The following is a 9,642-nucleotide window of genomic DNA, read 5'->3' on the forward strand; positions in this document are numbered from 1 at the left end:
TTGCGAATTTTCATCTTTGTAATTATAATTAAGTTATTTGTTGAAAAATAAATAATTAATAAACAAACATTCTTTAAAGAACAAAACCATTGACAAATGGTCCTCTAAATAACCTTACCAACATGCCAAACAAAAGATTACCAGGGGCCGTTCGTCGTAAGGGTTGAAGCTAAGTTAATCAATTGTCCTTTTAGCCCGTTAACATTAGCGAGCTGATTGAGAACAGCAAATATCGGTTCGTCAACGGCTGGTCGATCACCAAAACCATGATTTTCTAACGTTATTATGGCGGAAAAGACGAAAGAGAGAGCGGTGATATTCTCGCCATCCGTGCAAGCTATGAGTCTCTACGAAGACAATAAGCATATTATCATGGCTAAGTCAAACACCGCCACCGCTGCCAGAGCAAGACAGGCAGCTTGGCAAAAAAATTGCCGATAAGCTAAATGCGTAAGTTTTGGGGAAATGTATAGGCTCATCTTAAGTGCCTCATTACCCCAATCAATCAGATCACATTTCTTTAAATGTGCCTGCTGGCAGTAGGCTTAATATAAATGAATCATCGAATGAGATCTTGCTAGCGAAAATAATGATCTCGACTCTTTCAGAATAAGTAGATAAAAACAAGGCCAAAGAGTATCTAATTGATACGAATTCATAGACACTTATGAAAATATATGTACTGAAAGCGCTTATATATCATGTACTATTACATGTGTATATGCATGTATGGGTAGATGACCATATAGAAGTAGGAGTTTGAATATTTGTGTGCAAATCTGTGTATGGGCGGATCACAGTATATATGTATGTATTATTCATAATCAGAAATTCAATCAATTGAAGCAGTGAAAAGAAATTGTGTTAGATTCTCTCTTCGTATCATGAGTCCACTTTAATCATTTTCAACAATAATGATATGGTATGGTGTACTAATAACACTGTCATATAATTATGAGTGCTTTTAACCCCCATGTAGTTGCAACCCGGCCACTAAAAGGACTTGGGAGCAAGTAAAAGTGAAGCATAAGAACATCATTCAGGCTGGTGAGTCAATACAATATGTGCCATGGTAATGTTTCAGCTAACAAGAAAAGGGCAGATATGGCGAAGACCCAGAGGTCCCGAGCTAACGCCTGCTGAGGAGCTGGCCCTGGCCAATAACAGGGGTAGGCCCATTATGCAGGGCATAGCTGGGGGCAGCTCCTCTGGAGAGGTGGTGGCAGGAGAGAATCCCTATGTCCAAGGTAGGTGCACTTCATTCTATGAGTTTCCTTCATAATTAGTCATTTGGTTAACCATCGTCACATTTTGCAGTGGTAGAAGGTTCACTCACACTCCTGCAGCCACCTACCAATGTGTTGGTCGGGGGAGAGGAGCCCACTGCTGTAAGTTGATATTACTGCATCATTGTGTAATGATTCTAAACAGGTTCATTGTGTGTGTCTTTTAAAACCGAAGGCGATTTTCCACAGTTCCTAATAATTCCTAATTCACTAACAGGAGGTCGGTCTAGACGATGAGGTCAGTCTAGGCAATGAGGACACTCTGTCCGCCTTCTCCAGCAATTTGGTAAATGCAAGTTGTGTTAACTAATACTCCTATCCCACTCACTCCTGGCACTCACTACATCAATGCATTCCTTTAGGCAAATCCTGCTGGACCACGGCCTGATCCGCCGGAGCCTGGCCCCTCTCGCTCTTCGGGAACTAGGGATGGGGAGGTGAGTTCTCATTAAATACCCTCACATTGTGAGGTGAGGTCTGAGTATAGTTGGCACACTGAACAAAGTTATGAATGGTTTTCTTGTCTTTTTTTCCAGACTGACAATGAAGATGTGCGCACGCTATATAAGCGCTATTTGCGTGCCAAAATTCATAACCTCCACTTGAGCTCAATGAAGCTTGATGTGGAGGTTAAATTGCTTAAACAGCAGCTGAATGTAAGTCTAACCCTGTAAAGCAAAGCTTTGGCTAAAGTATTTGTGAGCTTTGCCATGAATTGTAACTACCGTATTTTCCGGACTATAAGGCACACTTAAAAGCCTTTCATTTTCTCCAAAAACGACAGTGCGCCTTATATATGGATTAAATCTGGTTGTGCCTACTGACCTCGAAGCGATTTTGTCTGGTACACGGCGCTCTGTCATTATTACGGCTACCGTAGTCAGGAGCGTCGCGGAGTAATACATACTGTGCTTCACCATATTACAGTGTATGTGTATAAGGACCCCAAAATGGCACCTGTCAAGAGACACGCTTACGACGCGGACTTCAAACTCAAGGCTATCAAGTCACACAGTAGAACATGGGAATAGAGCAGCTGTGAGAGAATTCAACATTAATGAATCAATGGTAGGGAAGTGGAGGAAGCAAGAAGATCGTCGTCGTCGTTCGTTTCATTTTTTGTCTTTCACAATTCAGACTGGGATGTCTGCGTCCTCCAGCCACTTAATAGTAGCGTGGTCGAGAGCGTGGAGACCGTCTAGCCCACAGCGGAGGCAGCCAACCAGACGGTGTTTGATGAGTTGGGATGGACTCGATGATGGCTGAGGATGGACTATTAATGGGTAACTTAAAAGCAAAGAGGGTGGCAAACCATATACCCATTAACCATATAAATGAAACATGCAAACATAAAGAGAAAAACATGAAATGAGTCCAACATTACCCAAAGTCATCTGGACAGCTATCTGAAATGATGCTGGGCAATTCTGTCCCTTGCAGCCGGTCCGGACCGATCATCACAATGGATAGGTTCCACATCGTCCTCAGGATGGGCCACGATCACTGGGACCCTCTCCCTCCTGAGTGTGGCCACATTGTGGAGCACTGCACATACAACCGTAATCGCACAGGCCCTGTCCGGTTCCACCCTCAGCCCCAGCAGACAATGAAATCTGCCCTTAAGTAGGCCGAAGGTCATCTCGATCCGTGCCCCCGTTCTAGCGAGAGCACCGTTGAACCGCACTTCTGGGGCCGGCTCGGGATAGGGGGTCATGAACCAGGGCCTGCAGGCGTAACCCCTGTCTCCAATTAGGAGCCCATCATAGTTACCTAGTATATGATATGAACAATGTTGGATCACCTCTACATAAAATAATCCATTTCTGAATGACATGAGATTTGCTATACCTTGCTCGAAGCTGTGGCATAGTGTCTCGGAATATCCGGGAGTCGTGGACAGAGCCCGGCCACTTGGCCTCAACATTGGTAATGAGGCAGGTGGAGTCACAGATCATCTAAGATGAACTGCAGTCAAGTGAAGGGTATTGTACAGTACGGTAGCCTACAGCAGGCAATTGCAAGGTCCATTTCTATTGTCAAAGACAAATTATTGTTTTTATAGCAATGTAATTTGAGGAAAATTATGTCATAAGTACTTGTACATTAAGGCTGTGAAAGCCCTTTCTATTCACAAAATCTGCCTCGTTTGGCCCAGAGGGCCTTTTCAGGCGGATATGGGTGCAGTCCACTGCGCCAATGACATTAGGAAACTCTGCATAATGATAAGCTCCGTAATGAATAGTGAGAGGAATGCATTTTCATGAAATGGTAAAATATCGAATCACTCAATTACCTGCAATTGCATAAAATTGACTGGGACATGGCCAGGGAATATGATGAATTGATTCATCAGCTGGTTAAGCGCCATTTACACTTTTCTTACAGCAACGCATGCTGCAGCTTTGCCAATGTTTTCTGCATCGCCTATACGGTTTAAAAATGTACCTGACGCAAAAAACCTCAACGCTATGCAGAGAGTCTGAAGCACAGTTAAAGCTCTGCTGCGGCGTGTTTGTGTGTGTGTGTGTTTGTGTGTGTGTGTGTGTGAGAGTCTGAAGCACAGTTAAAGCTCTGCTGCGGCGTGTGACATTTGCAATGTACGGCCCGAGAAGGTCTTGCAAATAAATTAGTCCTTGTCGGCTGAATCGATATCGCTCAAACAAGAACTCATTCGTGTGAAAAAAAGGATCTTGGCGATCGCGAAGAACTCTATTGGTATGGAAAGCTAATCGAACTAGAATAGCTCCTTGGTCAACTGGGTCTCTCAAAAAGGGAGCTGCCATGTTTTTTTCCGGGGGTGTGGCAAGCTTATCCAGCTACACTTAAGTTAGCCTGAGCTGGAGCAGGTTAGTGCTAATTGATATGTTACTATGGTGATTTATCGAAAGTTGCTTCCACGAACCAAAAAGAGGGGCGTTTTTTATCTTAGCCTGAAAATTAGCTCGCTAAATCGCTTAGCGAGCTACGACGAACAGGGCCCAGGACTACAAAAATGTAGCAAAATAGGCTGTCTGCCCTCTGCTTATTTAGGTCCGAAAATGTATATTGCTTGTATTGTTGTTATGGAAACATAGTATAGGACTTTTACTTCGACATCATTCAAATGTTCGTCTCGTGGGAATGGCAACAGGTGTTAGCTAGTTATGCTATGTTATGCTAAACACGTAGCGGGAACAGTACATAGGATTTACTTATCCACAACGAAGTGCACCTGTTGGTATTACAAAAGGACCACAAGTAACACTGAATAAAATTTTATGAATATCTCAGCCTTCACATAAAACGGAAAAAAACCAGCCTGTCACTGTGATCTGTTTCGTCGTCTGACGTCCTGCCTGCGTTTCTGCCGTTCTCATTCTATGCTTATCTATCTGTTTTGCTATCCTTGTTGATTTATTTTATCCGTATAGGTTTTTATGTTGTTCAATTTCATATATTAATTTAAAGTCTTACCATTTCAAGTAATCTATTCTTCTACACTAGCTGCTACCTTATCTTCAATCTGAAAGTAATGTTAAATCTCCATGGCAACAGCCCTTGAGGGTTTGCTTCCTTCATTATTCACAGCAAAATAAATAATTATTACATTTCATAGATTTATTACCAGACTCTATGTAAAAAGGGCCACGCACACTTTGTGGAAAATTATTAAAAAAAATTTGAAGCCAGATCTATTTCTGAATCTTCAGTGCGGACATGGGCTGCGTTCAATTTCCATGTCTGGCTACACCATTCTCATTGTTTACAACGGATTAAAACTGCTAGTGTCTGCACCGTGTCCGCAGGGCAGAATTTCCGCCTTTGGTGTAGCGGAAGGGAGAAGTTGTGGGAGACTACAATGATTTGTCAAATTTGCGGAAAAGTTGCGGTGATGTGTTAAAATTGCAATGTCGCGCTGAATTTGCGGGGAATCGTTGAATTTGCGTGAATTGGTGCGATCGCAACATCGCAAAATCCTGGAGGGTCTGCAGCAAGAAGCAAACAGGGTGTTGGATCTCCTCAGCACCTAACTTTAAAAGGACAGCGCCCGCACCTTGATTACTCGTGTCAACTGCGAGAAAGAAAAGCTTTGAAAAGTCAGGCATAGCCATCACAGGAGTACAAACCAACAGTGCCAGAGTAACTACCAGAGTAGTAACACACATTATTTGCACAAGTGGACCAACAATAGCACCAATGACGAGATCAAATGACTGGCCCACCACCGCAGGTCTTTCCTTCAGCATCCGCTTCTCACGGACACCCTGTCTCTCAACGTGCCCGTCAGGCCTAATAAGACGAACACCGGTTGACGGCTTCAGAGTCATAGACTTCTTTAAGAGTGACAAAGGAGGAATTGGATAACTCACAAAAAGAACGAGTCAGGCTCACGAGAGACTGAGCGCTCCTTACCCTCCGAGGAGTTTTCCCCCTGCTGCGCACAACCTGGGGAAACACTTCAGAACTAGCTCTAGTCCAAACATTACCACCACCGATATCGTTACCCAGAATAAACGTGACTCCCGGAATTGACAAAGATTTCCGAACACCAACAGCTACGATTGCGTTGATCCAACGGTTGACGGATGAGGAGTCTGGCGCATGGGGTTGTGTTAATAACGGAGACGTTTATAGTGAGATTGGTTTGTTGACCTGTCAATCACGCCGCTAGCAAGCTGTTTACCTTGTGGGTAGTAGCATGCTAACATTAGATAGCTGGCTCAGACACCTCGCAAATCCTCTGACGTATTTTTCAGTTACAATAATGGGATTTTTACATTGTACAGTGTCTATTTCTCTGTAACTTTAAAAAAAAATCTAAGCAAAAAAAAACTTGTAGGTACAAATACGACCATCTACAGAGTTTGGTCCGCCATCTTTTATTTTTGGGCTTCGCGCTCTTTAGACGTGAGCATAAACGCAATCTGATTGGCTAGCGCCTGTGCTGTCGTATTTGCATGAAAGGCAATTTGATTGGCTGACGCATGCGTTGCCTCGAAAAGTTGAAAAATGTTCTCTCAAATGCAACTCTTGCCGCAAGCTCCTTCAAGCGAATCGTCTCTCTCATATCCACCGGTGGCAAGACTCCCTTCTCCACCAGATAGGGCAGTAGGATGGATTTTACGGTGTGTTTTAGACATTTTTCACTGCTACTCAACTCAATTTCAAAGATAGCCGCTACCTCTATCAGCTGGTCTTTTGTTGTTTTTTATGTTGTAACGATGTTGCGTCATCCATGTGGTAATGGGGTAACCCCTTTCGCCGTCATATTTTAATTGGCATTTGTTGCACCATATTAAATAAATACATTTTTTTGTATTGGGACCAATGCCCCGTTGTGTCGGAAACCATGTGTGGTGTTGTGAATCACAAACCCATTTGGTTTGCCTTCTGAGTCATCCTCATTGGAGCACGGACCAGATAATTGCCTACGTTTTTATTTCTCCTTTGGGCTGAAATAACCTGGTGGTGTTGTAGCCAACCATTGTTTTGCAGGAGGGAATTTTAGTTGTTCCATCCAATAGGTATTTAAGTTCAATGGATTCATGATGATGATTGAGAATCTCCGCAAACTCCAAAAAATCCTGTTTATTGTGTGTCCAAATGCCCCAGATATCATGCAGATATCTAAAATAGTGTAATAGTCGTTTAGGGCAGCTTGCCAAAGCCTCTTCCTCCCAGACTGCCATGAAAATGTTGGCGTACGCTGGGGCAATGTTACAGGGATGCTGTTACTTTCACATATGTTGAGTATTTCACCCCAGACAGTCTCAAAAGAGGACTCACTACGATATTCTCTGAGAGTCTGTTGGAGTGTTTCTGCCAACTCAACGGCTTTTGTTAGGTCAACTTTTGTTGACTGGAGCATGTCTGACAAAAATGTAGATTCATCTCAAATCTTTCTGAAGACTACAAGACATCCAATAAAATTAAGATCTGATAGATCCACAGCTCTATTTGGGTTGTCTTCATGTGAAATGTCTTCAAGGACACACACAATAGCAGGCAACCTATCCATCACATTCCGACAAGCTACATACCTGCACGCCCATCTTGTATCACTAAGACGCTGAAGCTCCCTTGGTCCAGCACCTTTAAACATCTCTTGTTGCACCTTCAGCCATTTATCATGAACATACAAGCCTGACATAAATACACACAGACGTTCCAACAAAGAAAAAAAAACGTTCCTGCCTCAGATACAGATTTCACACTGTCCACTATCACTAGGTTTAAACAGTGTGCACTGCAGTGTACATAAAACGCATGACTGGCTACATCCCTTATTCTAGCCTGTACACCTGAGTGTTTCCCGCTCATAACGGCTGCTCCATCATAGCCTTGCCCGACTAAGTTTTCTTTGTAATTCAAGCCATGCCTCTCTAGACCGTCTATGATTTTTTTCTGTTAAACCTGCAGCATCCAGCCTTTCTGCTTCCTGAAACTCTAAAAAGCTCTCGTGCACCATGCCGTGATAAAAGTACCTAAGAATTTTTTTTTTTACATCTTTGGTTTCATCTACTATGACAGAACATTTTTCACTTTCTTTGACCTCTTTAATAATCTCATCCCTGACCATCCCTGCTAAAATGCTTATCATTTCATTTTGAATGAGGCTGCTGGTGTATTTGGCATTCTTGGCTTGATCTTGTAATATTGTCCTTCCTAACTGGTCATGTTTGCTTACGAGTTCTAAAATCTCAAGGAAATTGCCCCTTGTTTTCTGAGTCAGAAGACTCCCTATGACTGCGCTGGGCAATATTCTGGGTTGCTGTAAGACACACTACTGGGAGGTTCTCGATCCAGCTGTGACCACAAAAAGGCAAAGGTTTTTTAAGATTGCAAAAATCCTCTCTTCTTGCTGGGACTTTGTGAAAAATAGTATGCAGAGCTCTCAAGAACTTCTCCATATGCCACTCAGTGAATCCACATTTGACAGCATTATGTAGAGTGTGTAGTCCACAACTCCCCACTACAACCAACCGGGTACCCCCAGACTATAATGGGCTTTCGGAACATTGCCATGGAACCCAACTGGGTACCCCCAAACTGTTCGACAGGCTCTGCCTGCAGCATCTCAAGAAAACGCCAATTGACGTTGACCTCCAATCAAGGTCACGTAAACACTCCTACAAAAAAATATCAGAAACAGAATTCAAACACCTATGCATTATATCATGTATTCTGTCATAAAATATCATATGCTCTGTAATCACTTTTTTGTAGCATGCTTTGGAGGGGGAATATTGCATTGAACAAGTTGCAATGCAATACTTGGTATGTAACTGTTTATGCCACAGGGTGGTGCTAAGGTACAGGCTATAAAAAGCGCTCTGCCGACGTTGTGCAGAAGGGCGGGAGTAATCAAAAAAATCAAAACAAGATAGCGGGGTCTCGGGAGTCTGTTACTGGGAAATATTGTATGTGTGTTGTAAAGGTGTTCACACGACTTTTATATGTCTTCATCGACTCGGTGAACACTGTCAGGGCAAACAGAATATTGAACTGAAGCTCTCGACCATTATTGTTAGCTTGCTGCTAACACTTTAACAGAACATCCATTGAGAACACATAGTAGCTAGCTAGCTGCTAATAAGTTAAAATAGAACTCGAAACAAGCGCCAACTAGCCTCTGATATGTGAGGATCGTGATTTAACTGGCTGATATAAATGAATCAGGTACAATAAATTAATAAATACATAAATCAGAGCATGAGTGACAGCCGCAACATGTATCATTATTTTCACAAGCTAATCTGCTATATTAGCGCTGCACTGCAACTGAACTTGCTACTTGACAGCCCACACACACACACACACACACACGCGATCTTATACTGGTGTAAACTCTGCCAGGGAACATGCTTTTCCATAACAATTATAGCAAAAGTTACTATTTGGCTATTATACATTACTTTGGACAAATTCATTTAAACATTCACCTAGAAACTACACAGTTTCGCAGGCTCTGTTCGTTAGCTATCTTTCTCCTCTCCCCTCCATGCTAACATGATAATACTTATACAGTCCTGTGTTTACCATTTCATAAAGTAGCTTAGCTAATCTCTTGTGCATAGCCTCACTGTGCCACGGGTATGCTCTTCCTATAAGGACTTTCATTTTAAACATCCCTGTTTTATCCTTAGGTTATATTTTGAATTAACTTGTATCAAGTATTCTTCAGAAATTTTAGCTGCAGCTACTTATCTTAAAATTACTTAGAAGGTCCACCCCCTTGGCATGGGGTGACCATATCCATAACACCAAAAATACAATACAACTTTGTGTGATTGATACATGATGTATGTGTAACAGAATAGGAAACAATATTCTTGAAGAGTCATGAAGTATTTGTTCACAGTATTTGTATTTATTC

The 9,642-nt window shown here is 42.4% G+C and overlaps 1 pseudogene; it reads right to left on the reverse strand.

Annotated features, from left to right (window-relative positions):
* Window positions 1–2,688: 2,688 nt before the first annotated feature.
* LOC116224725 lies at window positions 2,689–4,071 on the reverse strand (annotated as a pseudogene).
* Window positions 4,072–9,642: the final 5,571 nt, after the last annotated feature.

This window comes from Clupea harengus, chromosome 18, assembly GCF_900700415.2.
Source record: "Clupea harengus chromosome 18, Ch_v2.0.2, whole genome shotgun sequence".
In the NCBI taxonomy this organism is placed as follows: Eukaryota; Metazoa; Chordata; class Actinopteri; order Clupeiformes; family Clupeidae; genus Clupea; species Clupea harengus.